We start from the raw sequence: 25439 nt of genomic DNA, 5'->3' as shown, positions 1-25439 counted from the left end.
TGATAACCACAGAATGAGGTGTCCAGTTTTTCAAAGCATCACTATAAGATAGATGGTCCCTAGATTGTGCTTAAAATCTGATTTTTACACACAAACCACACAAGGAATCCATCCCCTTGTACTGTCAGAGGTCTACTTGTCTCTTCCAGATCTGACACCTCACAGATCTCAACATGCCTGAAGTTATCCTTTCTTAAGCATGGGTTTTCTCCTTTGTGTCTACCTATAAGCAGAAACTTACTCTTACCTATATTCCCTTTGATAAAACTGCTTACAAGCAGACCCTTCCTAGATATGCAATAATTAGGTGAGAAACATGGCTTATCCTTAAAATTCTTGCACACTTGCTGTTAGCATGATGAGACAGGGAGTCAGTACATACCACTGGACGGTTTCAGGCACAGCAGCCTCCACTGGCATATTACCTATATATTCCTATGCAAATCCTAATAGCACATCATTTAACCATAGTCTGTCACGCAAAACAACCTCTTAGATCTTTTATTTTTCCACTGGAAGAACCTTATATCAAAATGAGCACTGTAAGTGGTACAATTATGCATAGACACATTAGATAATCAAATAAAACCCCTTGGGTAGTCTGTACTGACAGGCTGTGATGACTGGCCTACTTCTTAGATTGACAAATCCTGCAACCTAATGCTTCTACAATCTTAAACTTCTCCCTTTGGGTCCATTAAATTACTGACTGCTGCTCCCTGTACTGCAGGATTTGGTAGAGAAAGTGCAGGGACAACTGGTTTTAATAGAAAAGAGCAAGCACATAAACACTGAGCCAGGACCTCCAAAGACATCTAAAGAGGCCCCCAGAGGAGCAGGGCCTGACTCCAGCTGCCCCACTATATCCCATATCTTTCTGATCATAAAGAGGCTCTACCTACCCAAAACAAAAGCACTTAACAAATCACAAATGAAATACTTGAGAAAAAACCTATGAAATGACACACACCCGTCACCTAGTGATCCAGTGAAGAGCAAATTTAAACTACACTTGTTTTTATTTCCAGGGTGGCACTACTGTCTTAGGAAACTCAAAGGAGAATTACAAACTAAGACAATATTCAAACCAAAGACTAAGATCAGGCTTCAACTGCCCTTTTAGTATACTTTAGATATAAATTGTTTCTGGACTTTGGAAGAAGTTAAACAACTAAAAGAAGCAGCAACACCAGCATTCCTAACAGTCTGAAAACCTCATGCTGCAAACAGAAGTATTGTTACTGGTTGCCATGTTATAGTTGCATGACTTGGCAGGAAACACATGTAGTTTCCAGGACTCAAACTGAAGTGCTACAAGAGAAGTATTATGGGCTGCATTCTTTCTCCTCAGCTGAAAAGAGAAAAAGCAGTCAAAATATATATAGACCCCCAATATACAGCAGGTCACTTGCAAGTCAAGAAACTACCTGTGTAATAATTAAAAGAAAAGCCACAGAAGTTACAACAAAATCCTGAAGCTGCTCTGTAGTTACAAATCTGGAAGTTAAGGATGAGATTTGAGATACACATACAGATGTCTTTTCTAGCACAGGAAATTGGGAAGATTCCAAATTTTTATTTAGCAAATTTCACAATTATTGCAATGGTCCAAGAAGCTGTGGGAAACATCATTCTCTTGTGCTGTCTGTAGTTTTGTCATCTTCTTTATTGATATAGGATTTGTTTTATGGTTTTGAAAAGCAGTTTTGCAGTGCAGGGGCCTATACTGTTAACTCCTTAATACCCTCTGACCCAACTACTTCTGCACTGTTACCTGTAGCTGCAAGGCTGACCTGATCCAGGGCTTCTCTTTCAATCCAATGGGTTAAATTTCTTCTTAAAAGGAAAGAGCAGGAACCTTAATTTGCATTACCAGCAGTAATGCACACAAGATGTTACAGTGAACAGTATTACAACATATTTAGTGATACTGCAGGATGCCACAAGTATGAGTTCTTTTTCAATTGTAAATATCCACAGAAGTGCAACACAGAAAAAAAATTATTGTTTTTTCATATAACCCTTCTGACAGTTTGTTGTTCAGGATTTCAATCTGTAGCCCATCACCTTTCCTTTGACACCAAGAAATTTGTCACCTTTAACATCAGGTTAAAGGAACAACAGAAAGGAACAACAGACAGTCTTATCCAGAAAGCCAGGATTTCCTGTATCTGTTGATGCATTTTACTCAGTCCTCTCTTATAGAAGGGTTAGGTCCCAGAAAAAGAAAAATTAAGATTCACTGCATCTAACCATATCTCAGACTCTTGTGTGCTTCCTCTATTCTTTAAAACTCAGTGCAGTCTCATCTAGCTGGTTCCCTCCACAGGGATATCCCGCCCTCAGCTCCCATCCGTAGCAGAGATTTGCATTCCTGCTCAATGCCTATGTTTAATTTTGGACATATGTATTCATTCTAATGAGGGATAAAACCCCTGGGTGCCTAGACTGATCTGATAAGCACCACTGAATGCACAACTGCAGGCAAACTCTAAGCATGTTTGCTTATTTCCCACAACAGGTTCTGTCCACTGAGACATGGCTTGAAATTAAAGGGTAAGCAAAAAACTTCATAAGGGGGAAGGAAAAGAAGGGAGATGAAAACAACTTTCTTTAACCATCCTGTTTGTCACTCTCCAGAGTGTTCCTGTTTAATCTTGCCCTGAGGTATTCCTTACCAGACATTCCATGGAAGAACATCATACAGGGGTATAAATACTTGTTCACACACATACAGTTCTGATGGAAGAACAGGATTATTTCCTGTGCTGCTTCACTCAGTGATAGCATCATTCAGTACCTCTTGTTCCTCCAGACCTCCCAACAAGGCTTTACCTGAGTATTCTGCTTAATTTAGTCTTAAATGTGTGAAATTCACTGGTCTACATTGTTTTAAAAGATCAGGCAAAGGTATTGAAAAGTCTTTGGAAAGAAGAAATAGAAACAGCTACTCCTGTTGTGCACATCCTTGCCAGTCCTAGGGTTTACAATGGGGGATAAATTGGGCTGTGTGAGATCTATGAAGTGGCAGTCAGAGGAATTGTATTCTGCCTGATCCTTATCAGAGAATGATTACTGGTTGGTATTTCTCCCTCACATTCAACCCTGGGTTTTATTAGCTACCAAATCAACCTCTGCAGCTTGGTGGGAAAGTCACCCTGAATTACCTTCCTGAACATTTTCTGGATTTCAAATTCTCCACGACATGATAACAAATAGAGCTATTTTGGGAAAAAGACAAGATGCTTTATACTTGGCACTATTGCATGAGGCTATCATTAATGCTAGACAATTCCAAAAAGGCAATAGAGTTTAGTCTAGCAAGGCAGACGGTTACCTTTTTGATTACAAAGTAGGAAATTAAAAGTTATCAAAACCAAAACAACAAGTAAGACACAGAACATATTTGAAACAGTTCAATTCTCCCAGCTGTCTTAAGACTTCTCTGAGTCATGTCCCTGGAGCAGATATGGGAGAAGATGGGATTTGGTACAACTACATTGCAAATTTTGACTTTTAGAAATAACATTATTGTGAAAACAGAAACTCAAGTTTGAGGTGGCTGAGGTGGCTCAGAGCTGAAAATATCACTCTCTTCACTTCATGCAACATCCATTTCCTTCCCCTCATTTTTGGTCCCATTCTTGAATGACATTAACATTTTCTCTGCCTGGGTGATTTTCTGACTTTATAGAGTGTTTTTGTACATTCTTTTAGCTTAAGCAATCTTCAAGAGGGATAATATTCTTCCAGGTTCATACAGCACTTGAAGTCATATCTCTATACCTGCTCTTTAACTCAACACACTTTAATATGTCATTTTATCTTCAGAGGGTCACTATACAACATTGATCATCCAGATGATATACTTGGTGTGAATGTGTGCTCCCTCCCTAACATTTAAGGGAAGGAGCTTTCAAATAAGGTGTGCCCCACTTTCCCCTAACACAGAATGGCTGAGGTAGGAAGGGAGATGTGGTTTATCTGGTCCAAACCTCCTGCTCCAGCAGGGCCATCTCTTCTCCTCTGGAGGGAAAGGAGAAACATCTCATCTTTTGAATTTTCAGGTCTTTGCTGTGGCTGATCTGATCTAATCTAATGACAACAATAGTCCTATTTCACATTAGAGGTTAGGCCAGAAGTACTTTCCATCCATATATCTAATCCCATAAATATGAGTATGCTTCATTCACTAGAAAGATTTTTATTTTTCTCTTGATCAAAAAGTTCCCCCATCCAGCAAGTCAAAGATCACTGCTGTCAAGTCCCTTATGCCTCTGATTTCACTCCCACTTTGCAGTTCTACATCCACTACTGGCACTGCCACAAGCCGAATGTTTTGGGTACTGTCACACTGGAACATTCACAGCTCTGTATTTTTAATGCTATCATGGCTTGGTTCATTAACTGCTCCACTTGAACTGTGTCCTCCTCTCATGAAATATTTACAGCTCTTTGGTAATATTTTGTACATCTGTTTTTTCCCCCCATTCATCTAAAAGCCATTACTACTGTTTTCATAATAAGGGACTGTTTTACTGAACAAAGATAACAGTAACTAAGTCAAGAACAACATGAACAAATTAAAATTAAAAAAGGAAGTAAGGCCATTTAGAATTGAACAATACAGTATACACAGCCACAATATTTAAGTATGTTATTCCCTGCTGACACTAAATAATATTGGAGTGTATTATCTTGTATTAAATGAAGTAAAACAGTACATTCCAGTCACCTAAAGTAGCACTATTAAATTTTATTAGAAGTTGGGGATAGGTCTGCTGTTTCAAATTAGCATCTACAATAAACCTTCTATTTGAAAATGATAGAAATAAATTTTGATTTGTCATTGAAAGCTCTACAACCAGTTGCTTTTTCCTTATTCACAAGTTAAATCTGTACCTGGCAAAGTCTCATCCCTCCTTGTGTTAGCATTCCCCACAGTGGCTGGCATTTCCCTAATTTCAGCAGAGTGCACACATCATTGGAGCTCTGAACACTGAGGCACTTAGACTAACCCTGTGGAAGGTTATCATGCAAGTCTTTGGCCTGGGATGGATTTGTATTCAAAGGGAGCCAATAGAGAAAATACTAACCAGAATCCAAGTGTTCCTTGGAATCATGTGTTCATGGAAGACAAACTTTACCTAAGTTTTCATAGTGCTTCCATTTGATGATGAAAACTTATTTTTTTATGCATACAGATGTAGAGTGCAGAAAAAACATAAATCTTTGGTAGAAGAGTAAATCTAAAGCTATTTATTAGTTCATTAATGAAGGAGAACATAAATCTGAAATTTTAAAGTATTTATCTTTTACATTTCCTAAGTTTCTGCATGAACAGGTTAAATACAGCAGTTTTATACTGAAAGAACCTGTCAAAAGACAGAAAGGCTAATTAATAATTTGATCTACTGATCTTCTAACCATTTAAAAAATCTTTAGTTACATACTAGAAATCTAACCAGAGTCTTGTGGATACATCACAGTTTCCACCTTGGATAGTCCAAATGCACTGGATGCACACTAGTGGGTGGATGTTAAAGTTGTATTTGAGAAGTGCAATTTAGCTACTGGCTGTAATATGAGAACTATCTGCTACAATTCCATGCTAGGAGACAGACAGCAGCAAGACTTATCATTTCCTTAGCGGAGGTGGAACAGGACTGATGGAAGAAACGGGTGGAGAGTCCATGGGGGAAAGCGTGTAAAGAAAGGGGGTGGATCACTGTTCTGATAAGGAAAAGAACATTCCTGCTTGCTCAATGAAAATGATTGCACTTAATGTATGCCACTAATCCTCCCACATGCCCCGAAGACCTAAGTGAGCCCATGCACATTGTTCTCTGATGTTTTTGATGGCAACTAATTAATCTTAATGAGAGGGAGTGCTGACTTTAGGGGTTTTATCTCACTGCACTGCAATTTATTTTCATTGGCAACTGGTTGACTTTTCCTTTACAACATGCAGCTTATGAATGTCTCAGTTATTTTGTCAATGCAATCACAAAGATTGATACATCCATGTCTAAAACAGTGTGTTTTTTAAAATTGCAGTTCAGAGTCCCATTTAAGTACCAAGACCACAGTGATTTATTTAAGGGTTTATTATGTTCTCAATTACAAGTTCAGTTGCTTTTGGACCTTTTTCTCTGGCCTCCACTCTCAGTTCCTACTTGGATACTCTTGCACATCCTCCACTCACTATTCCCTGAAGGCTTTGGTATCCAAACCACTGCTGCCTTCTTTTTCCTTGCTCAACAACAGCAACAGAGAGTCAGTGGCAAAGGGATATGGCAGAGAAATGAGTCACCACTAAGTAGCTCATTAAAACACATATCATATGGAAGAAGTTACTGTATGTATGTTGTATATTAAGTATGTTGACTTGATCCCACTAATCAAATAATAAAATTCACCTTGAATGATGAAATTTGCAAGATAAGTAAAGAAATACAGAAATGAAAAAGTAATTTACTATGTTGATGAAAGCAAACCCACCCATTCCTTTCAGCTCCTAGATTTAAGTGTTGTGTTAAAACCAAATTTTTGAGTGTTTAAAAGTGAAAATAACATATGGAAGCAGTTTGGGAAATTCTGAAATTTTTTTTTATAGGAGAAGAAAGCATGGTGGGTGTGACAAAAGTAATATATTCTAGGATGCTGTCACAGGACCTGGACTGTGCATTTGCACAGACAATACAATATCTGGGTAATTTCTGGAACCAAATGCATCTGTTTTAAACTATATTTAGCTCCATCACAGCTTCTTTCTACTGAAGGATATAAAATTATTTACATTTAAATTTCCTGTTTAAGTCAGATAAAAAATTTTAAATGTTTTGACAGCAACTGTGGCACTTCTGGAGACATTTCCCATGGGGAGTATTATAAGCTTCCATATTCCTGCTTATGCAGGCAAGTGGGGGCTGGCCAAACAGGACATACTGCTAAAAAACCAGACTTCTTTCACCAGGCTGGCAAGTGGGAAAGACTTGTCTGAAACCTCAGGAGTGGGGATGCCTGGTTAGATGACTGCTGGATCAGAGCACATCCACAGTGTTTCCATGTTTCCATGAACCACCCCCCCCCCGCCAGAAAACCACCAAAACCCAACAAACAGCCAAACAACAAAAAAAGCCAGTCCCCTCAGCCCAAATTTTAGTTTGATTTTCAAGGCTGCTCTGCAATGGAGACTAGTTACTGCTAATTTACCTTTTATTTCCCTCCATGTCTCAGACCATGTAGAACACTGATCATTGGTTTCACGTTAACTTACTGAAATCTGTTAATGCTCTCAACTGGCCCAGTCTGGGCACCCTGAATAACCATCCCAGGTCACAGCATTGCCATAAAACAGAAATATGGATTGAGATCCAGCATTATCAGTGCTGTTGGAACCTGAATGCATTCAGGTTCTACAATAGGCTACCAATAATTTTTTTATAGCTCTTTGCCACTGATCCCCTCTTGAAAACTGATGATGAAATTTTAAAATTACTCAGGCCCTGGTTTCAAACACAACATCAAGAGTTTCTCAACACATCCCATACATCAGCATAATGAACTTAAACTATTCACTGGCTGGTCAACTTACAACAATAAACAGAAACATGAATCCAAGTTCAAAACCTCAGTTTCTTTTCTCTCATTTCCTTAAGCACACATGAAGACAGACAGATTTTATTTCAGCATTTCATATGTGTTCTTAAAAGCCATGAGCTACTTGCATTTTAATCTGCATAGCTTGAAGAAACTTGCATTATAGGAACTTTACTAACTAAACAATTCAGAACAGAAGAATTGTGAAAATTCCCAAACTTACCGAGGCACATTGTCCAGATGTATTGCAAAGTAAAAGAATTAAAAACCCTTTAAGTTACTTTTCTGCTCTAGTCCATTCTAGATTTACCTAACATGCAGAAGATCTTCCTGCTGCTCTCCACAAGATACTCAAAAAGGCAAATGAGAGCATTCAGTACCTTGGGAAAGCACGCTGCTAGATTAGTCACCTTTACTTGATTAATTTTCATCATTAACAAGCATACCCATTTTATTTGTGATTTATGGAAATCTCATTTATAACATACATTTCTACACAGGCTTGCTTGCTTTTGCAAACTTAGATAGCTTCACCTGTTGTAAGATTTCTGACATGTTAAAAAGAAAACTTCCCCACCCAATGCATTTTGCCAGTATTTTTAAAAATGCAAGATAAAAACGCAAAAGATATGAAAATCACTGGCTTCATCAATGCTCGAGTATACTTCTATCCCTGCACTTGTTCATGTTTCCTGTAAATGCTAATGACAATGATTCCATGACTCACTGGCACTGTGGCAGAAAGTTAGCAAAATTACAACTAACTTCCCACAGAAACACTCCCTATCTGTGAGAGGCAAGCAAGGAACTGGGTTAAAACCTGAGGAGAACTGCCTCAGCTTCCCACCAACCATGGAAGGGCTCCTAAGATTCAGCTACATTTACCCACCTCTAATAGCACAAATACACTGTCAGGGCATGTGAAACAGATCAAATTCTTGTGTGTGATTATGTGACTTCTCCCATTACTTGCCATTTTTCTCCTTTTACTCTATTTATGATTGTTTTGACAATGTTGCATTTTTTCAGAAAAACGTCAACTGACAGAAGGCTGCACTTTTGGCTAAAATATCAGAATAAACAGTGGGAGTTACTTCCCACCCTGCTTATTCCGTGCCTGGACTCTGTGTATCATTACCTGACACACTGGAAAATAACTTCCTTTGCAGAGGGATTGATTTCTGATGATTAAACTCTGCTTTATTCACAGATGTTTCTCAGTGGTGTCATGTGACAATCCTGCATTTCTGTTATTTAGATTTCTCCCCCTCTTTTTTTCCCTCTCAGCTATAGTGGCTTGGCTTCCCCTGCTCTGGAGTACTGGCTGTAGAGGGAAGTGGGATAGGCTGCTTTTAACAAGCAGCACATTCTGTTTTAAAGCCTCTTGCATGGAATACAAATCCTTGAATGTTTTCCAGAAATCTGAAGTGTGTTGACTTCTATATTCAGAATAATAAACACAACTGTGCTTGTCTAACTAAAAAGAAGTGGAAGTGCAGTTCTGTGACCCATTCAGGATAGAGCAGTCAAAGTACATTCACCCTGTCCACACTCTCAGTATCACAACTGGGTTTCTCTGGGTGGGAGTGGTGGGGGTTTGGCAGGGGTGTTGTTGTTTGAATCGTACTTATTTTTATTAAGTAGTTCCTTGGAGTAGCAGCCAAGATTTCAAATAGTTCCCATAACATAGCTGACTAATAATCAAGGTGCTCCTCAGTTTCTGCCACTGAATTGGGCAATTCCTTGAGCAGGGCATTACCCCATGCTATCAACAAACTGAGTATGCCACTTTCCATCAGCAGCCGACAGCCTGGGAAAATACTGCTTGACTGGCATTGCAATTCTTTAACTAAAAAAATAAAAGCCTTCCAACTCTACAGCCTCTAGGGATGTTAAGTTTAGCTAAAAATCTAAATGTTAAATTCCACCCGACTGGAATGCACAGCAGCATCTCAAAGTAAGATGCTGTGACTAAGGATATGGTAATGCCATGAGGAAAAAAAAAAAAAAATTAAAGCACAGTGGTGCCCAAGTTAGGCAGTGTAAAGTCGACTGTGATATCATAGAAAGCAAGTAATGCCAACTCAGAGGGAGGAATTACCCAGTTGCACCTTATTCTGCTCTTTTATGTTTATGTTGAGGCAATACTGATGTTTGAGCCAATACACAAAGCTAATAAAGTCAAATTCTAACATCAATGCCATAGCTGGGCTCACTTGAAAAAATTAAACACTCAAATTGTTCAGGTCACAGCCCAGCTGGGGCAACAGGAGATCAGCTAAGGACATGGATTTTGGTAGCTCCCTCTGAAGTCAGCATGAGGTCGTCTTATAACCATTTTTATCAAAGCATCTGCCAGAGGAAAAAACCCAAATGTGGTCAGAAGAAAGAGATGCATTCTAGGTACTGGCACTGCCTCCTTTTGTTTATGCCCATTTCTGCTGTGATAGGCAGGGAATATTTGTCTTTTGTTGAACATGTTAATCTAGTTTTTCAATTGTATTTCTGCTGTTCACCAGTGGGAGAGTAAAAATCTGGTTTTCAGCTAAAAATGTTTTTCAGCCTTATTTGATATGAAATCTTAAGTTCTTTATAAAATAAAAGGGGTTTTGTGTCTATACTAATTTATTAACAACTAGAGAAGCTTTGGGTTTTTATACTACAGCAGAATAAGATATGGCAGGGACCGAACTTAAACTGCTCCCTTCCATGGGAAGGATGGCCTCTCTTTTTAGACACTGCCACTCAAACTGCTTGTGGCAAAGTTCCAGCTCCTCACAGGTTCCCTGTTTAATGCCTGTCACTGCCTCAAATATTCAGCTCCACTTCAATTTAGCTCTACCACCTTCATATCTACACATTATCTGAACTTTCCCTTTAAAATCCTTAAAAATAGTCAAGCCCTACAACTGCTGATAAGATTACATCAGTGTTTTGCTTTCACTTAAAACAGCAGAACCAAAGGGAAAAGGCCACAAAGCCTAACACACCATCAGGAATTAAATGGACAGAGAACTTCAATCTAAAAGGAAGCAAATGAAAAACCTCTCTTCCAGCTTTCAAGAATACCAGACAACCTGGTAATTTTCAAATCAGGAGGTTCCTGCTAGGTTCCCATGGAGGCTTTTTAATATTACAAAATAATAAAACAAACACTGTAGTTATACCCCACCAGGTGAAACCCTCACTGCAGCCCTCAGCACAATGCCACCTCAGAGCAGCTTGTATGTTCTGCTGCTGGTGATGCAAGACCAGTGAGATACAGGACACACCAGTCATTATCCTGGACTCCCTTGGAAGGCTGCCTAACTTGCCCTTGCAGTTTAGTTTTGTTTTGATTCTCCCTGGGCCAAAACACAAACCTCTGATTGTGTTTGTCAGTGTGGCATCCACAGACCTACCCTGGATCTAAACCAACCATGTGAGTATGTTTGGCATTTGATGTGGTTGCCCCTTGAGAATTAAAGCAAAGCTCTGAGGTGGGGTTTTAAGCAGTCTCCTTCCAAAGCTAGCTGGCTTTGCTGACTGTGGCAGAAGACTGCCCTGGAGGGGTCTGCAGAAGGAGCTGATGCGGACTGCAGCACCAAAACAGACCAGGCTGGCTAATACAGAGTTAGGAAGACATTGCCATTAATATCTCCACCTCTGCTGCATTTTCAAAACTTTTTATTGCATAACCCAAGGGAGAAAAACAGAAAAGGTGCCTGTGATGCAACGCTAACATTTTAACAAGGAGTCCCCTGAAATGTTCTTCTACCACTTGGTGATAGAAACCACAAATCACAGAAGCATATTAACAGAGAAGGATGGAAGGGACTAGGTATGATCAGCTGCTTTTCTGTATAAGCCATGACTCCCCACTAGATGAGTAAGTAAAATCAGAGTAAGATAACTCACAATTATTAAGCAAAGATGTTGCTTCTTCCAAAATGCTTCAGATTCCACTCAAAAACTGGTTTTTAAAGCCACCAGTTGTTGATCAGTGCCAAGAAGCACTCTGAAATATTCCTGCCATTGCAAACATTTGCTCAGAATCACCAGCCACAGGGCGATGCATGTCTTAATATATGTTATGTACTTTCAAAAGATAACTTAAGCTATATAAATTTAGAGCTACCTGAATGCCCCTCCACTCCAGGGCTTCCAAAACTCTACAGTAAGGATTACAGCTAATAATATAAGCCACTTACAATGAGGTGAGTGAAAAAGCAAGCTCATCTCAGTCAGAAACACTGTCCATGCTCTTCTCTGGTAACAGCCAAAACAATAGTCCCCTTTGAGAGTTATGCAGTTCAAAGTTCTGGAGACAGAATGTTCTTGATATAATTTGGGGCTTTGTTTCTACAGCCTTTGGTCCAGCTAACAAAAATCATAGAAAACCCTTGTGAGTAGAGAAGTACTGTGAACAGATTTGCCTCATATCCACTAGGAATAAAAACAGTCTAGTAGGTGTCCAAGTTTTCAAGTCATGGTCTGATTTTCTTGAGAAACACGAGATATGCCCATGCACAAGACAGTGTTGGTTATAACTTCTCACTTAATGTTCACCATGTCCTGTGTTAGTGATACTGGCGCTGGAGTAGTCACAATCTCATTTTCCCCTCAAAAAAGGACTCCAAGGCAGCATTATCTGAAGAGATCTTTGAGTAGTTTGCTGTTTGTACAGCACAACATCCCAAGACACTGAGTATAAATACAGTATAAATTATCCTCTCAGTAACAGCCTTTCATATAAATCTTTCCTTCAAGGATCCTGCTGGCTTCTCCCCTTCCTATGTCTGGAATCAGCAGTCAAAGAGGGTACATGTGCACACCTCCACTCAATACAGGGCCTTTTCACATTCCCTGGGTGGCCTCAGAAGTGTCTCTGTGTATTGAGCTAGACAGCACTAGATAAACAATTCTTAACTGGAAAAGAGCTTCAGCAGCTGATTTGGAAGGCAAAGCAGAATAAATACTATGTCAGTATAAATCCAGCCGCCCTGCCTTTTGCTTTCTGTCCTCCTGCCATTTCTAAGTTTGGCTGACAGTGTTTCCTTTGGGAATCTAGAAAAAATATGCAATTCCCAGCAGCTCCAGCTGCAGTCATGAACTTCCTCTAGGTTAGAGGTGCACAGAACTAAATGTCTGTTTTCCTAAGCCCAGTGAAAATCCAGAAAAACTACTTTAGATTTCATTAGCCTATCTTTAGAGGGATTATAGTGAAAATAAGAATCCACTCCATGGCTGTATTTATTTGTCATAACAAAGGTTCAGACTTGTGAAGACTATTCTTTGCCAGTCAGGAGCCAAAACTGAACAGCAAGAACAGCCATTAGGCTAAGAGTTATAAATGAAAACAATTTGCTAAGACCCATGGCAAGTTTATGCCCATTTCTTTTCAGAATTCTCACAAAGGACAAGCCATTTATTGCTTGAATCTGTCATCTAATCCTTATTTCTACTCCTCCACTTCCCAAATCAAGTTTTATGTCGATTTACAGACATATTCTACCAGTTTTTGTCATAATAAGAGCTACTTTATTCCATAAATAATTTTACAGTATTATCAATCCTCGATGAAAATCCACAATGTCAAGCTGATATTTCCTGAGCAAGAGTAGTATGCAGCTGCTGCTCTATACTACCTCTCCATCTCATTTCAAAAGCTAAACATGACATAAATAACTTGTTGTGCATGGGTAACTTCAAACTATTTTTGTCATTAACTCAGCAAAGAGGAGTGAAACAGTGATCAGGTAAGAGCTTGTTTCATGTAAGAAGATATTCTGGCCCAGATTTCAAGAGAATCACCTTTAAAGCACTTTCTACAATACAGAGGTGATGTTTATTTTCTTGAACCATCATAGACTCAAGACAAAAGAATAGTAAAATTCTGGAAAACCAAGGATTAATAGTCTACACTAGGTGGCACTGCTACACACGGCTTAAGTCTCTTTGTTGTGGGTTCAAATTAAACCTGATTTTTGAACAAAATCTGTATTAAGTTTGAGGGAGGTATTTTGGGGAAGCTTTGGCAAAGAGCACGGAAGCATTCTTTGTTCTCCTGCAATCACAGACAGTTTTCATTCTGTAATTATTATCTAGAAACCATCCAGTAGGAGTCTTAATGCTAATGCTGTTCCCTCCTGCAGGAATTCCACACCTGCTGTCTAAGCCAGTCCTTCAACAGTCTCACACACAAAGCCACACTTTGCTTTTGCAACACAGACAGCCCAGTCCTGTTCTCTTCCACTGAAAACCCCCAACCAACCACCACCACCACTAAAGTAGTGTTTCACTACATGCATAAAGGCTTGATAAAGTTGGTTGTGGTTATCAGTATAAAACGTTTGATTTGCAGCCAGTAGGCATTAAAATGCAACAATTCAAGACTGTGAACTAAACTTCTCCTCATCAGTGATTGGAGACAGGCTGAGCTGTGAAGATTTGTCCCAAAGCAAGCAAGGCCAACTGAATTTTAGACAGAAGTGTGAACACAGCCTGCAAAAATACAAAGTTTCTAAAAGCAGAATCTGTTATGGCCAAATTCATCTTTCATTCTGAGTTTAAGAATTTTAAAATCCACTGTCAAAGCACTGAGACAGAAGAATTATTGATCCATATTGACTCATACACCTAGAGAACTGTAAATGTTGGGTTTAATCTGAGTCACATCTTTAGGAGGTTATATTCCTGTCTTGCTGAGTATCACAAAACACAAATTCACTGCTTTAAAAAAAAAAAGATCCTACAAGAAAAATTTCTATGGCTTAGGGGGAAAAAAACCCCAACCCAAACCAGCCATTTTGTAGAATTCTCACTCTTCTGTGATAGACATCAGCATTTCTTTAAAGTCTCCTCATAAGTCTTCTCTGATTACAAACTTGTGCAGTAGGGGAATCTTAATAAACAAATCAATGGAGTTTTTAATTTCAAATTATCATAAAACAGGTCTTTTTACTTAAAGATATTTTTTCAGTATAATCAGTCTCAGTAGAGCAGAATACAATTTTTTCCTCCAGATGAATACCTTTACCATCTTTTACCCAGATAAAAACCAAACCCTTAGTCTGTGAATTTTAGTAAGAACTACATAGTACAGTCTCATTCTTCGCTTGATCCAAAACAGGAAAAGAGAAAAAGTAGAACAAGAACTATGATCTTGGCAACTAAAATGTCTCCTCTGTATTAAAAAACCCTGTAAGACAGAGTTTATAATCATCCTCTCTTCAAAAGAAGTATTAGCAGATGTTACTATGCCATACATTGATTTGTGGAGTTGCTGTTATCTTTAAACCAAGTTTTAATCAAATTTCATGATCAGAACAGGAAGCAACAAACTGAAAGCAAACACTCCTGCTCAAGTCAGCTTTTCATATTCCTTTGCTTTGGTTTCATTTCAAGTGTCTGACTTTTATTTATCTAAGAAAGGGGAAAAAAATCAGCGTCTTCTGGAAAAACTGCAAAATGGAAATGCTGAAATGTATAAACCAGCTCACTGGCAGGTCCTCCTGACAGCAAGGCAAATGGTTCCAAGAGATTGCTTCTTTCTTGAAAGGCCAGAAAGTATCTGGCAGTCCCAAATTATTGAACTCATTCTACCATGTGACTTCAATTAAAACAGTATTAGCTACTACCTTTCTGAACTTGAAAACTAGCACTGTATGAAGAAGTTTGAATGTTTAAGTCTCTGATGCTGGGATGGAGTCCAAAAGGACAGAAATAAAGTGACAGCATCCTGAAATCATCCTACTACAGCATCTTACTAAACTGCCTAAGAGTGGATGGGTGGTGGTATCATGCTCCTTGCAGAGAGGACAATGGTCTTACACCACATGATTTGAGTGCCCTGTTCTCCATGGTTGGTTTTTTGGATTTTTTTGTGGAAGACAGGAAAGAAAACAAAATGTATATGCTGATCCAGCCTGCAGGAAAAACATCCTCAGAGACTGGCTGCTCAGGGGAATGATGCAATGTGAATTGGGTGGATTAGTTCAGAACAGGAGCCTTATCCTCAGCCTCTCTATCCAGCTCCCACATGACGGGCAAACACTTCCCAGGGCAGATACCTGGCATATGCTGGGAATAGTAGGGCAGGAATCTGAACCAGAGAAGTTGCTTAAGCAGACTAAAAACACTCAGTCTAAGTTCTGTCCTGAAGCATTTCTAACACAGATAAGAAATGAAACAACCTCAGTAGGTGAGAATAAAAACCTGACACACATTAGTTACCGAGCAAGGCTGCCAGCAGCACTGCAAGTAGAGACTGAAGGACAACCAAATTCAGTGGAGAGGGGTACATGCAGTGGAAGATCTCTCATTCAACTGAGAAGCTGCTTTCCTGTCAAAAACCTCAAGAAAATTATTGTTCTCACAAAATGATTTGAATTTTGACAAAGTCAGTATTTTCCCTTATGTATTCTATGTAAAGCAGTCATTTTAGGTAAAAGCCATTAGGAAAATTCCCCAAAAGAGTTCACATTAGTATTCCACTGCAAGATCAAGATCTGAAAGGCAATACTGCATTCTGCAAGATTTCAAAAGAAACAGGCTCCTGCAGTTCCTCACACTATATAAAATAATTTATGAAAGTGTTTCATATATCTTTGGATGAACTTACAAGGCTGCTTTCCTCATGTTTCTGAGAAGAAAAATGAGATTGCTTTTTTTTCTCTTTTCTGAAATGAAAACTTTTATTCTAATGTATTCCTAACTTTCCATGAGAGATGAAATAAGAGACTGAGTGGGAGATGGGACACAAATAACACAAAGAAGACAAAAAAAAAATCATAGAATGGTTTGGGTTGGGAGACACTTTAAAGATTATCTAGATACAACACCTTCCAGCAGACCAGGTTGCTCCAAGCACAGTTTCAGGGATGGGACAGCCACAACTCCTCTGGGCAACCTCTGCCAGTCAGTGCCTCACCACCTTCACAGGGAAGAATTTCTTTCTTATATTTAAATCCAACCCTTCCCTCTTCAAGTCTAAAGCCGTTACCCCTTGTCCTGTCACTGCATGCCCTTGCCACAAGTCCCTCTCCAGCTCTCTTGGAGCCCTTTTAGGCACTGGAAGGGGTCTAAGGTCTCTTCAGAATCTTCTCTACTTCAGACTGAATATCCTCAGCTCTCTCAGCCTGGCTCCAGAGCAGAGGTGCTCCAGCCCTCTGAGCATCTCATGGCCTCCTCTGGACTTGCTTCCACAGCTCCACATCCTTCTTGTGTTGGGGGCCCAGAGCTGGAGGCAGCTCTGCAGGTGGGGTCTCAGGAGAGTGGAGCAGAGGGCACAATCCCTTCCTGCTGCAGCCCAGGATATGTCTGGCTTTCTGGGCTGAGATCACACATTGCTGGGTCAGGCTGAGCTCCTCTTCCACTAACACCCCTCACATCTTTTTCCTCAGGGCTGGTATCAATGTCCTCAAGCCCATTAACACAACAAAACCTGGAAGTCTGTTTATATTAAAACTTAATTTGTTTATGAAATAAAAATTTTGCATCCCAATATCTACTGACATGCAAATATCCCATTTAACAGTAAAGGTCCTGCAGTACTTTAGTACAGGGTTTAATACAGTGGAATTGTTTTTCAGCTGGCTGTACTGCTGGTCATGGGCCTGGCAAATGGGGCCTTCAAGTCTAGTCTTAGCACTGTGGGATTTTTCAGACATACACAAAAACCCCTCCAAACCCCACATCACTACTTATTCTAAAAATGCAGGAAACAAGTAAGTATATAGGAAGTTCACAAAGTTACAATTCTGCTTTTGAAAGGGTGAAGAGCATTATTCACTCAAATGCTACTGGAGCCCATAATATTTACACTTAGCTATTAGGAGGGAACAAAAAAAAAGTGATAGATCCTTTTTTTTTTCATGATGGGTTTAATGGTTCAGTATTAACTGATACACCTCCACTGCAGCAGATGTGACTCCCTTCACCACAGGTGGTCTTCTTTGAGCACAGTGTCTAAGCCCAAAGTTTCCTTCCACAGGTTGGTAAAGGCAGGTTTCCCAGCAAAGATAAACAACTCAGCACAAGGCAGTTCAGCTCCCATGCAGCCACACCCTCCACCTGGCAGGGCTGCAGGCACTATCAAAGCCGGCTAAAAAACCACACCAGAAAGCCTGTTTCTCACCTGTCAGGCTGGTTTTAGGTCATGTGAGGGAGGAGGGTGAGGGAATGATTCTCCAGCCCCACTCTTCCATGTTTTCAGCACAAGTGATTCAACATTTTAAGAGTAGTTTCATTATGCTATGCCTTAATTTATGGCATATATTTGTGAATTCCCTGTTTGGACAAAGCTACAAGAAGTTGGGAGTGTTTTGTCTGTCACAAACATAAGCCAAAGGAGGGAGGTTGTAAAAGCTAGTCACACAGAATTTGAAAACCAGGCTTAATCTGAGAGGTGATGCTGCTATTGCTTCCAGTAAAGACAAAAAAAAAAAAAAAAAAAAAAAAGCCAAAAAACTTCAAGATCAAAAGGTTTGAATAAAAAATGAGAGCTTGCTGTAGTCCTGGGTTAGATGTCAGAAGAAACGGGAAGATGCACATCCACGTGGCCCCCTTGTTCCTCGCAACACACCCACTGGATCTGGTTGCAATTCCACCCTCCTCAGGAATTCAGCGGCAGTGCCAATCAGCCTTGGCTATCTATAAACTGTCCTGAGGATTTTGGAACAGATGTCAGCAGCTTTATTGACAGTCAATTATTTTAAACTTTTGTTTGGATGCAAATAAAAGCTTTAATCCCATCTGCCAAACACTGAAAGGTTAAGGCAGATGAGAAGACCTTATGCCACAGGAAGAAGCTTCTCTCTTCTACAAATATGACGGTCAAAATTTGAAGGGGATTAAAAAGCTCAAAGATGATCTTGTTATATCTAAAAAAACCAAAGTAGAACACACAATCTCAAAGGTGAACAATTTTAGGATCACAAGCTAAGCGCTTTGAAGTAGAACTGTCCAAGTTACCACAGCATCAAATAATGTCCTGTGTTCTTGGAGTAGCTGCTACGATAAAGTTTAATGTATTATTAGATCCCATACTTAGATTGTAAAATAAAGTATCAAAAAGCCTTGCCTTCTCTGTCCTGAGAGGAACACTGCAGAAATGAGGATATTATAGGAATGGCTGAACAACTCGTCATGGTTTATATACACAAGGGGATGAAGCATAGTGCAGCACTGGCTGACAGTATACAACAGATTCCATATGTGCAACACTGAAGCAGTTGGAAAAAGTGAATCATCCTGCACAGAATGCAATGAGCAGTTTATGGCACTCAACATGCACATGAATATGGGTTCAGAACTTCACAACACCCCTCACTCATAGCTGGATTCTTATTTATGGGGAAGAAGTGTTTAATTTAAAGCTTTATATATATATATATATGTTGTACTTTTGATTTAGTGGGGGAATTGAAGTAATTTTTGTTCTCAGGTGTTAGCAATGATTTGCAAGTGCACTTTGTTAGCACACAGCAGCATACTTTGGGCTGAAGACATTAAACTGATACTGTACAGGATTCTGTAGTTTGCAAAAAGAGTAACCTTGCTGTGCATGTTTTGATTAAGTTTGTACCTGAAGCACACAGTAAGTGTGGCTAACTGCAAAGATGAAGCTGATTTTTAGAACGCTGATGGCTGTCCTAGTAAAGTAGAAGCTCCTTGTTTAGAGTACAGCCTCAGTGGAGAAAATGAGTAGTGCTGTGTACCTTCAGTGGCCTCACTGTCTCCTGTTCCTTTATATCCACCTCAGGGCTGCAGTTCCTTTTCACCCCTTGTTTATCCTGCTGTGAGGACCATCTCAGTGCCTGGTTGAGCCAGCAAGTCAGGGAGATGTTTGGGCATCCCCAGAGCCAGTGCCAGGACATTCATCTGAGCTGCCTCAGCAGCCCTGACTTGCTTTGGTCCTCACCTGCTACTGGGACAGTCAGCAACCAAATGCATGCAACCTGGAGAGGACAGGGAGTTGGACAGAGACTGCAGATTTAACACAAGAGGAAATGAATATATACTTGTGAAATTAAATGAGGATCATTACATGTTTTTTTGGGAAGGTATTGATAAATTGGGGCAGTAAGTCACTGTGGTAGCAGTAAGCTTGTGCATAATGAAGGAATATGAGAAAAAATACAGGAACATGTTTTTTCAACTGTAAGAGCCTATGGAATAGGGTTTCAATGAAAGGAGAATAAACAGCTTGATATGGTTCATTCAGAAGAATTCAGCAACAAAGAAGGCTCAAAGTTCTCAAATACACCATACCTTTTTGAACTTCAGTACTGTCTTTGTAATGCATGATTTGACAAAATCCTGCTCTTCTCATATAAGGGAAATGGCCTGACCCCTAAGAGAGAAGAAAAAATGTAATGCTGCTCTAGGATCTTGCATATATGTGCCCTTTTGGGGCTTAAATGGAAAGCTTCTCTTACCAGGCTGAGTCAGACCTGTTCATAGTGATGGCAGAATACCAGCTGCATTTAATTCTAAATAGATAATTAAAAAAAAAAAAAATCATCACAGCTTCTTTGAATTGAATGGGCAGTATTAGCTTCCTCCTAGCCCTCACTAACAGAGCTTGAATGGTAGCTGGTCTTGTGGCTAAGAAAACAGGACATGTGGGTGAAGAGGGAGAGGAACCAACCCTCTTTAGGGTGATGACTGGAGGTGCCCCACTATGACAGCAGCCTCTCAGGCAGAACAGGTACTGCAGCATTAGACACTGAGCAGTTCCACTGGGAGGAACTGACACATAAAAATTCATACTGTGTTCAAACCAGAAAAGGTTGCTAAAATACAAAAATGTACCTAAACCCAGAAGTTCACAAACTGAAGAGGCAGTGCAATGCTTCCTTATGATGTGGTAACAAGATCTCCAGGACAACACCTGAATGAAGAAACTCAAAATAAAAAACATCAATAGATGAGACTAATGGGGAAGCTCAGATGATAGCATACACTGGATAAATGACTCATCCCAACAGACATCACATATTCTTTCAGGAACAATTCAGGAGTCCTGTACACCTTTTGAACTCAAGCAGTTTCAGTGCTGATGACAGAATGTTGCTAAATCCCACCAAACCCACAACCATTTGCACCTACAAAGTGTTATCAGGTCTGTATTTTCACAACAGCTGAAGGCTGTTTTGATCTGCTAACTACAATAGCGTCCACATACAAAAAAGGCTGCTAAGGACAAGACCTTTACCTTCCACCACCTACTGCAGAGCAGCGCTGCAGTGAGACTACAGCAGTCCTACAAGTTTGGGGAAGTGAGGAACAAGCTAATTTGTCCTGTTTGCAGGACAATTTTCCTCAAAAAATCTTGCTTCTAGAGGAGAATTGGACTCCCATCAGCAGGAGATTATGCTCCATATATTGATAATATGATAATTTTTTTTATAACCTACAATCTGAGGAATGAAGAAACTGTTGAGATTATGCCCTTGTAACTATTACTCTCCCCAGCTTTTGTAGGAGAGTACTTGATGGACCTTCAGTTAGCTAAAATTTATTTGGACAGATCCCATCTCACTTCCTGAACATCCTAATGATACTTTCTTTTAAATTAAAACTTAAAAATACAACTTTAATAATTTTTACTTAAAATTGAGAATGCTGTTCTTTCCTTCAACAAAATCCTGCTCCCTGATCTAAATCCTAACACTGTCCAGATCACTCCCAGTGATGCTGTTCAAACTGCCCAACTAATCCATTGCTGTAATGAAGAGCAGGTGTCAATTCTGGTGAACTGGCCAGCCTGGAGGAGCACACTCACATTTCCTTTTGACTGACTTTTGCGTGCTTCCTTCCTGTGGAAGCAGGAATTGAACTAGAGGGAAAAGGGAGGAGGGCTGCACACACCCAGCTCTGCAAGCCCGGTACAGACTGACCTGACTCCTCTCCTCAGCTTCAAATCTTTCAGTCACTAACAGTCCTTTTGTTCAAACTAATCAGTATCTCTTTTTCACTCCCTTTATATCAAACCAGATCTTTACAGTCTGCTGCAATGCTCTAGTCTTTGCTTCTTTCCCAAAGTTTACTTAAACCAGAATACATACACAAATCCCAGCTATTATAATACAGATTCACCTGCTTTGTGAAATTAATTCTTTTTATGAAAATCCTTATTATAACAACTTAATATTGGCAAGTGCCTACATTCAAAAACATTGTGTCAGGCCACAACATATTTTATGATAAGCTTAAAAAGTTACAGGTCTCAAAAATGAATTTTGAACTTCCTTTAGATGACAAATACATTTTCTTCCTTTTTTTAAAAAAATATGAGGGTAAAAGGCTTTCATATATTTCTATGACTGCCTTTGAGAAAACAGTGAATGCCTGAGACTCATAATAATGTTGCAAGAGTTACAACACACTGCTGTTTCCTGATACCCTTATGCACTGTTTACCTAGTAGGATTTAAAATGCAAAATTTGTAAGAATCATTACTGCTTCAAATTTATGTTTTTTATTAAAATTTTAATGCACTAAAAGATTAACTCATTAATGATAGGGCTCATGCTGTGCTCATTTAGTATTAATACTTGCAATCACTATGAAAACAATTTCTAGTTTAAGAGTACACAGGTCCAAAGCTTGCCTGTGGCAACATCCACTTAAGTAAATGAGATTAAAAAATACATATCTGCTGGCAGAGTCTGGTTCATTGCCATGTCCATGCCTCATACAGCACCCCAATGCTCTCATGAAGAATTACTATTCCACTGACTTCAGCAAGTGTTTTCTCCCTTTTCTGTACTGCTTTCCTGTGAGATTTAGTTAAGTGACCATTAAAATACTTAAAATTACATAAGAATTCAGTAGGAGTAACAATATTGTGTTTTTCTAATAGACACTTAGAAGGAGCTAACGCTTGCATGCATGGAGACATATCATAACAATAAGCAAAGATGGATTTCCAAATGATACATAGAATTAGAATCTTTGTAGTGTGGGCCAGTCCTCAGAAAATAGGCTAACCCAAAAATTCTTTTCAGGTTATCCAGTTCCTGGATTTGAATTTCTATGTGTACATATTTGATAGAGTACATTGTACACGTGCACAAACTTATATGGGGAGAAGTGCATCTGCACACCAGGCTTGCTATTTCAGTGAGAATTCTGCTGGAATGCTGTGGTTTGCTTCATGGGGAGGGAAGCAGAACCATCCCACTGATGGCTCAGAGTTCCAAGTTGTTTATTTATGTGTGTGCTCTGCAGAACAGATCCATACAGAAATAGAGTGTCCTCACTGGTGGAGCTGTTTGTCACTCAGCTTTGGCTGCAAATGGGTAAATCTTCTTGTTTGGACACTAGTAGGAAATAAAAATGCTAAGTAGCTTATTTTACTTTACAGATCAAATGAAAATCTATGAACTCCTTACATTCTAAATACGTGATGTTATTGAGAGAGTAGTTCTCTTGGAGAAGCAAACATCATATTTTCTAATTAATTCTAAATGATTTAAAGTGATTTACAGATTTGGGCTTTTTTTGGATGACAAGGTCAATAGCCAAAGTGACAAAATATATTCTTCCTCTAAGCAGTTCAAGTGTCTACTTTTCAAAATAGTGTCTTCTTGTAGGGTACTTTGACCTTCTTTTGCATTTTGTTTGTAAAATGAAATCCTAATCCTGCCACTCCAACTGCACACTCCTGCAGATTTCAAACAACAGCAAGTTTTCTGTGGCCACATCCTTATTACCTCTCTGTAATAATACAATTTAGTCTCCTGTATTCCTATCTCTAGCAGAGTGATGGGTTAGAAGTTCTTTTCTATGGTGTTTGATTTGTGAAGCTCTGTTTGGAGGGTTGGGTTGCTATTGTAATTGTTTTGGCAGGATGGGAAGCAACACACAGGTTTATTTGTAATGTATTAAGCCCTTGACATACTGTACTGTACCTCAGAGGCTCCACAAATTTTTTTATTTTTGCTTGCAGCTTGCCTTTAGTCCTTGCCAATTTATTTCCTTTTCTTTTCCAAACAAAGCTAGGATTGTTCAATCCTAATGTTAAAGAATTTTAATAGCTAGGTCCAGTTACAGAGCTAATTTTTAATCTACCATTGTCTGGCCAAGTTTTGACTAAATAGAAAAACTCTGTAAATGGGCTAAAGAGACATGACCTAGTAGCCAACAGCATCAAAATACCCTCTGATTTAAAGGTCCCTGGACTCAATGCTTTTGCTACTCTCATCCACAACCATTTTCTGAGGCACTGCTTTTAGGAAGTTCTCATAATATGATCACTGCACTGGCAAGCAGCTTTGTTTGATCAGTAATAAAACTTCCAGGGGCAGCACTACAGTTTGCCTTGGCTACTTTTTGCCAGAAATTTTATTGATTTTCTTAAAGTAATTATAGCATTAATACAAAAAGGGCATTTTCAAAGAGAACACCCAACAGTGGGGAAGAAAGGAAGGGAATGCTCTTCCTTTTTATTGAATGTCATCTCCACAGATTTGCATGTCCTGCAGATCAGTGGGGTAAACAAACATTTGAATTAATATATCCTATATATATTTGCTATATAAACCATGGGACTAGCTCTCTGACAAGCTGTGCTGTTTTTGCCTAAGTCTTTCACTAGTTTCAGCATAACCTAACTGCAGCCAACTAAAGACATTAATTTTCAGGATATTTTTGGACTTGTGCAAGAGGCAGTGAAGAACAGTAACTGATGGAAGAAGAGAAGGAGAAAAAAGGAAATGTCCTCTGATCCCTCAAGATTTCCCAAGTTTGTCAGAACTCCTTCCAAGCTCCTTGTTCTAGACTCAGCAAGCCTGAACAAGGACTTCAGTTCTCAAGGAGTTAAGAATTGTTGGGAAGCTGCTGCTCTTGCTTAACCTCCCAATGTTTCTTTGAGGGGGAGGAGGAAACATTCCCAAGGCTGGAGTGGGAAGGGGAATATGAGTCAGGTTCTTTACCAAGGATACACTAAGGTTTGTCTAGATCTGAGACACTTTGTACAAGCATACCACGGCTCTTAGGGATGAAAGCAAAGAACCCTCTGATCCCAGCAGAGGGAAAGGAAAAGGAGGACAAAGGTGTGTGAACCTTGTTATGGCTCAGTGGTTTTTAAGGGGACTAATGAAATTATGGCCTAGCAGCTCCTTTGGATGGACTTTTAAAAAGCCATGAAACAGGAAAAGTCCATGTCACTCTTTTCTTTCTCATTGTTTTCTCCATCCTACCCCTCATAAAACTATCCAATGGTAAAATCATCCTACAGCACACTTCCTATTTATTCAATTATTGAAATGGCAGCACTGCCATACAAGCCTACATTTGAACTCATTTTCATTGATGAAACCACTTCCCAATCAGCACCAGCTCATCAGTATTACTTATGTTCACATGGCAGTAAATGTAACTTCTTTGTGAAAAGTAAGCACGGAAAGGGTCTAGTAGTGTTGTATACTCTGAATCAATAATCTGGAGGATTCTTACACAGATTCTTTAGGAAAAATACAGTGTCAGTCTTGTTACTGTGCTAGAAGTCTTTCATTGGTACATTGGTTTTCATTGCAGCAAACTAACGGATTGGTATTACAAGGATGCCTATAGAGGATGGTGCCTTATATTCCTCTTATTAGGACTTTTGGCATAGTATTTCCATTTTGGGAGAAGTCAGATTACAGGCTGCCTAGGCAGAGATATTTTTATCAGAAGCCATTTAGCAGCTGGACAAGTAATTACTCTATTACCCTACTCATCAGCAGCTCTCTCAGTCTGAAGTCTCCTTTTTCCTGGAGTCACTGGCAATCATGAGGTTCCATGTTTCCACGTCTGTCTTCCAGGTTCACTTGTATTCCTGTTCAGATACATCCAAAGATCTCGTT

General features: G+C 39.4%; 1 long non-coding RNA gene across 1 annotated transcript in view; it reads right to left on the bottom strand.

The window, feature by feature from the left end:
• LOC138118524 (uncharacterized) overlaps positions 1–20076 on the bottom strand; it is a 37173-nt gene extending 17097 nt beyond the window's left edge. Inside the window, exons 1-2 of the long non-coding RNA XR_011155186.1 lie at positions 20022–20076; positions 19855–19936 (exon numbers count right to left, since the gene is read on the bottom strand). This is a non-coding gene — a long non-coding RNA (uncharacterized lncRNA). The remainder of the gene's footprint in view (positions 1–19854; positions 19937–20021) is intronic.
• Between the last annotated feature and the right edge of the window lie 5363 nt (positions 20077–25439).

This window comes from Aphelocoma coerulescens, chromosome 14 (assembly GCF_041296385.1).
Source record: "Aphelocoma coerulescens isolate FSJ_1873_10779 chromosome 14, UR_Acoe_1.0, whole genome shotgun sequence".
NCBI classification, from domain to species: Eukaryota; Metazoa; Chordata; class Aves; order Passeriformes; family Corvidae; genus Aphelocoma; species Aphelocoma coerulescens.
The sequence above is the reverse complement of the archived record's forward strand: the minus strand, read 5'-3'. Positions and strand labels throughout refer to the sequence as shown.